The 6,479-nt window shown below is 32.5% G+C and overlaps 1 long non-coding RNA gene across 3 annotated transcripts; it reads left to right on the top strand.

The window, feature by feature from the left end:
- Positions 1 to 1,542: 1,542 nt before the first annotated feature.
- LOC139891646 (uncharacterized) lies at positions 1,543 to 5,672 on the top strand. Of its 3 annotated transcripts, XR_011773751.1 has the most exons (8): positions 1,543 to 2,042; positions 2,251 to 2,356; positions 2,470 to 2,552; positions 2,859 to 2,946; positions 3,027 to 3,128; positions 4,167 to 4,259; positions 5,098 to 5,250; positions 5,336 to 5,672. It is a non-coding gene; the product is annotated as an uncharacterized lncRNA (long non-coding RNA). The 3 variants fall into 3 exon arrangements; XR_011773749.1 differs by having other exon boundaries at positions 5,098 to 5,672; XR_011773750.1 differs by lacking the exon at positions 3,027 to 3,128 and having other exon boundaries at positions 5,098 to 5,672.
- The last annotated feature ends 807 nt before the right edge of the window (positions 5,673 to 6,479 follow it).

Raw genomic sequence — 6,479 nt, 5'->3', positions numbered from 1 at the left:
ATCAACCATAAGACCGACTTCGTTAACCCAAACATTCTTCGAAATGAGTCTATCAACCTCCAAATTTGTCGCAACCAATTCATGAATATGTTTCACCTGACAAGTTTTAATAAACGCAAAAAGTGACCCAAAGTTTCCAAAGAAAGTGGATGATTTAGCCACATGTAGAACATCACCAAATCGGCCATTTTGTGTATATTCTTAGCCGAAACAAACTTGGCCGGAACACCCCTAACCTCGACCCAAAGAAAACGCCCAAACTGCTCGGCATACTGATCAAATGAAGAAACCAAAACAAAACCATTCGACCTCTTTGCAACCTCCAAAATGCTGTTAAAGCCACCAATTTCCGAACAAACCACAACACACCCAAACAACCAAATTTTACAAATATGTGAAACCGAAGCATTAGAAAGAACCAACAAATCCTTCACCTTACTCTCGTCCAAAGGAACATGGTCCACTAACAAAACACTCATTTTCAAGCTATCAACAAATTCAAGATTCGGGGCTAAAGAACACCGAAGGCTTTTGGCCGGAAAGACAGAGGTTCGACCACAATTCAAACCATCCCGAGCCCTTGTCGGCCAACCCACAAAAATAAGTCTACCAAACATTTTCGAACCGTCTAACAATTTGATAGCTTTATCAACATTCGAAGCATCCAAGTAAGAAACAAAAGCATACCTTCTTGACGTCCAATGCATAATTTCAGAAAGAGGACCACATTTACCGAAAGCATTCTCGAGCATAACTCTAGTGAACTCCTTCTCCAACCTTCCAATGAAGACAGTAGACCCTTGTGAACTAACGGCAGTGGTAAAAACCTTCGCCGGAGATCCAGCAAGAGAAGCTTGTCTCTGTTCGCCACCCTCAAAACTATCGGAATCCGCACCCAAAGGAGAAAACGAGAAGGAAGACTCAACATTACGAGCCGATGGAAGAGATGGGAAATCAGAAAAGGAAAAAGAGGAGGTCATCGTTTTCTTTTAAAAGACAGAATTTAAAGAGAAGAAAAATAAGATGAAATTAAAGTTCAAAAAGGAAGAAATCATAGGGAAGAAAAAAAAAAAGGAAAAAAAAGGCAGAAGTGAAAACAAGAATTGAAAGTGGAAAGCAGAGGGGTTTTAGATCTAATTTTGAAAAGAATTTAGATGTAACTTGAACTAATTGCGATGGAATAAAGCAAAAAGATTTTAGATCTAATTGAAAATATTCCGGTACGCACAAAAAACTAGGTTGAGAGATTTTTTTGAAAAAACCATTTTAAAAAGAATTAATGTCTTATTCATGATGAGTAGTTCTAAATGGCAATAAAATCTCCCAAAGTAATAGTCAAAATCTATCAAACACATCTACTACCTTTATTATATTGAGTAACGAGAATTAAATAATATATTATTTTTAACAACTTAAATCAATCTCTCTCTCTCTCTCTCTCTATCTATCTATCTATACTTCTATTCTATACTTCTATCTATACTTCTATCTATATCTATATCTATATCTATACTTCTATACTTCTATACTATACATAATAAGAAAAGCATATTATAGTCATCCAAACCTACAACTTGCAATCTTAGCCATCCATTTCAAAAATAGTGTAAATTATGACCATTAGATTAAACATGTCATCTTAATGAACTCATTAACACATAATTAGCACAAATCGGACAAGATTACCTCTCAAATCAACAAAAGTAGCGGGCCTTTTTTCAAAATTAGGGGTTCAATTGTGTCTTCCACATATTTCAGACTACTGCATACACTAGGAAACCCTAATATGCTCTCCACTATCAAATCGACGACTATGAAGACTACTATAGTAATAGGGTAATAAAAAAAAAACACGGGATCAAGTAAACAAAATAGAGTTTCAATTCATTCACGCTAATTGAGTAATTACAGAAACCCTAATGCACAAACACTAAATCGATCATGCTCAACCCCAAAATTAATCGATGTATCTTTATTGTTGTCATGTAAATCAATTGATACTGATGAAATTTTGAAGATGGAAATCTCGCCACTTGAATTCGGTATGTATTCTTAATCTACTGTTATATTTCAATTTCAATTTATGAGATTATCATTACAAAGATTTTTCCTATAAACTCGATTCAGAATTCGGTTACTATTAATTTTGTTTTCTAATTTGTGTTTTGATTATCATGTTATTCATCAATCACCTGTGTATTGATCTCATTGTCCACCATGTTTAATTGTTTTTTTTTTTTTTTCCGTTAGTGTTCATCAGTAAAAAAAGATGAAGATTAATAAAGGTTTGTCCGATTATCACAAGAAATGAATCAGATTACAAAGTCAATATCAAAGATGATGATTCTCGAATAAGGTTAGAATAACATCTTTATATTTTTATCTGTTTATATAATCAGAAGCTTCAAATCAGGTTAATAGTATGATATCACAAGCAGCAGTTTGATCCTTTACGTTTCTTATATATAGAAATCAATCAGTGATGAGCAGGTGATGGTAAAACATGAGACGGATGAAGATGATAAAAACAATTTCATTTGTGGATATTCAAGGTAAGTATAAATTCGTCCAACTGCATTATTAGTTTTCAGGTATTTCATCGTCCAATGTAGATCACAATATAAATTATAAATATAATTATGTAATTTAAGATGCAGTCAGATGTAGATCACAATTTCTATATAAAAAGGATGGTGATTGAAGTATTGTTGAGTTTTTTAATGGCAGTAGTTAGTTTAAGCATTCACTTGGATTACAAACAAGGGTATTGATGTTGGTTCTCAATTTCATTAGAAATATTGTAGGAAAGAAAAAAGGTTTGCTCTTATATAATAGTAATAATGTCAATTCTTGTGTAGGGCTTTTACAAAGCATTATTTTGGAAAGTGTGGGGTGTATATGGTTCAATCGTTCAGAAGCAAAGGATCGTGAAATTGTTGCAAGAAAGTATGTATACTGCAAGATTTACTTTTTATTTGTTTTGTATGTTAAATATAAAAATCTCGTGATATAATTCGGCAATTTAGGTTAAGGTGAACATGTTGATGGAACTGACAACAATCCTCTTATTCTTATATACCCTGAAGGAACTTGTGTAAATAACAATTACACTTTTTATGTTAAAAAAGGTATGTGTTCTGATCCATGTAAGTAACAGTTAGATATATAAATATATTGACCCATGTCTCTGTTGATCTTAGTGATAAGTTCTGCTTGATGTGTTTTGTGATTGGTCTATCAAGTTTTATTTTCACTGCTCCGTACGCATTCATTATTTTGATTTATGATTCGATTGTTCTAATATTTAGTTTGTGTTAGGATTTTTATTATTGTAAGGGGTTCTTGTATACCTTGCTATGGATTTGATATATATATTCCGTTTATTTTATGAGTACCGAGCCTTCAATATCCACCCCGGATGATCCACATAACATGTTCAGGTATTCTGGTCGAACAAGTTGGCAAGTTGATTTCAGGTTGGCAACATGTTTTTTGTGTCATATAGGGTTAAATTTGACACACAGTTTCAGGTTGGTTGGTTAGTTTGGGTCAAAAAGGTTAAATTTTTTGAATTAATATTAGGTTGGCAGGAAACAAGTTAGAGTTCGTTCATATGAAACATAGGTTTGAATTTTAAATACCTGGATGGCCGACCTGCAACCCACACTTGACCTGAGTATTCAAACAGGTGGGCGAGTTGTTGGGTTATAAAGTATTAACTCACCCATTTATTTTCATGTTAGTTTCGGTTTTTTTTTTTTTTTTTTTTTTGTCACCCCTGCATATACACGTGGTTTGTGATTGTAGTCGTGTCCTATTTAAATAGCAACTACTCTATTATTTTTAATTGAAAATTTCTAATGACAGCCCTAAGGGCTGTCTTTAAGCCATTCAGACATGCATCAAATAATTGTACATTCAATATAACTACCCACTTCCTGCAGAAAACTACCTCCATGTACTACTTATTTATGCATATATTTATTTCTTAATGACAACCCTTAGGGTTGTCATTAGAAAAGTTCTTTTTAATTTTCGAGTCTTACTTTAGTTCATTCACATAAATAGAACATATAATCGAATACCAATGCTTATGATTCTCATAATCCATTATAAACATGTGTTGTTGTAGCTCTTATTTGTTCCTTTTTTGGTGATGGATACAGTTTCCAAAACAGTTCATTATGATTAGATATTCATATCCATTGATGATTTGTTTGGTGGCAAGGAACATCAATGCTGAGGATATTAATAAAGAGGTATGTAAACATCCCATTTTAAATGTCTAATAGGTAAAATTTTGCATCTATAAGGTATATATATGGTTTGTGACTATAATAATGTTATTTAGATTAGAGTATCCATTAACTATTTGTTCTTAATGGTGCCAAGATGGGCGGGTCGAGTGGGTTGGGTAACTGGTTGAAACGGTTCCTTTATAATACCCATGACGAACAATTATAAATCCTCCGTTGATTCATATTTTAAAGTGGAAATACCTGAATTATTCTTGGTTGCTCAGGAGGAGTAATGTAGCAAAAGTGCAAAACTTAATAATTTGCAAATGAATGAGACTGCTAATGTAAGAACAATGGTTTCATCATCTGAAAGCTCTTTACTTGACATGTCACTTAGTATTAAACTCATGCATTTTTTACAAAGCGGTAGGATACGGTTAAGAAAGTGGGTGAGTTGAGTTGATTGGTATCAGGTCAAATGTCTATTATGACATTGAATTTATGGCTTTGGGCTGACCCTTAACTCCATAAGGCTAACACCTTATTGATATCTTTTGTTTGAATTTCCAAAGTAAATATCGTGTTACTTTGTGGAATAAAAAATGTTTTGTTTTATGACTAATTTATTTTATAAATATTAAAATAGTCAATGACTTTTAAAGCTTACACTAACATTAAATATAGTGACCAACTACATGGTTAACATTACGTACGTGTATTTCATATTTTATTGGGGTGCTTAATTGCCCATTAGCCATATAGTTGGAAGATCACTTTATAAAAGGTGAATCTGCGTTTGAGATGTAAGTACATCGGTTATTTCAACTTTTTGACCCGTTTAAGTTGACCGTGTTTTCAGCTATAGGTAGGAGGTAGTTTGATGGTGACTTGGTTGGGCTCCAAGTTTCTAGGTGTTAGCTTGATGCATTTGGTGTATTTAATTGCTCATAAGACCCTAACATGGATTGTTGGAAAATTTGTGGGCTATGCTGTGGCTTTCCTTTTTTGATTGGTATGAAATATAAAAGTGATACTGAGAATGATAATTAAAGAAAACAAAATAGCATTATGGTTGGTGTAACTGTTGATGTTTGCAGGCTAGCTCTTTGATTCATGGATTAAAAGGATTGAAGATATGAAGAGTAAGGGCTTTCAAGGTTATAAAGTTTCGAAGGATGAAGCTCTTAAGACTAAAGATTTGAAGTTTGAAGTTCTTAGAGATCTTGAAAATTTGAGGAGTAAAAGTTAAGAGAAGTCAATGAAGAAGTTTGTTATTGAGATCATTCGTGTCTGCATTAAAGTGAAGATCATGTTGTTAAACTTATGTCTTTACAATTTTAACTCTTAACTAATATCTAATATCTATTACTACTTCAAAATAAATGACATTAATAGATTATTATTTCATTTTATTTTGCTTTGTAATCAAACAAACATATTATATATAGAGCTACTTTAGTTGAATCATCAGAATTTTCATAATGCCCATACAAAAGTGCTCGTGAAATCGCAGGCCTTAAGCTAGTTATGATATAGTAAAAATAATAAATTGTTTTATCAAGAGTCATGAATATATTATTATATATCAAACACACTGCAACTATTTTCTTTGTTTTTATTTTTTGGTTGACGATCAAAGAAATAAAAAAAAAGGCATTTTAATTCCGATTAAAAACAACGAAATTTTCTGTATGGTTTTGTGATTTGATTGTGAGAGAAAAAGGTCTAAGAGTATTTATTTATTTTATTAATTTTTTTTTTTTTTGATTCACGGTTAAGAAAATAAAAAAAAATGGTGTTATTTATTTTATGAAATTTAATTTAAGAAATACAACAATATGTGATATCGTTTTTGTTATACGAACTAACATTCGACATATGTTGTTTGACATGTCATGTTGATCAATTGTAGAATGCTTTACTTTGAACATGTTTTACTTCACCTTAGTAGGCGGAAATTTGAAGCATCATGGATGTGAAAACTTCTAACAGAGATGTGCGACAACGAAACATCTATCAAAATTTCAGAGAACCCAAAACATGACCGAACAATACACATTGAAACAGACTGACATTTTGAAACGATCCAATACCGTTTACACGAAAAACGACACATTTTTTTAAAAACAGTGGATCTGCCTGGCGCGCCCCATAACGTGCTTTCAAAGCCGAACCTTGAACCAGACCTGACCACTAGCTCCAAGACATTTGCGCAGCGCGCTAAAGATTTTCGCAGCGTTC

The sequence above is a fragment of the Rutidosis leptorrhynchoides genome, chromosome 2 (genome assembly GCF_046630445.1).
Source record: "Rutidosis leptorrhynchoides isolate AG116_Rl617_1_P2 chromosome 2, CSIRO_AGI_Rlap_v1, whole genome shotgun sequence".
Taxonomy (NCBI): domain Eukaryota; kingdom Viridiplantae; phylum Streptophyta; class Magnoliopsida; order Asterales; family Asteraceae; genus Rutidosis; species Rutidosis leptorrhynchoides.
This window is presented reverse-complemented; position numbering and strand designations above follow the sequence as displayed.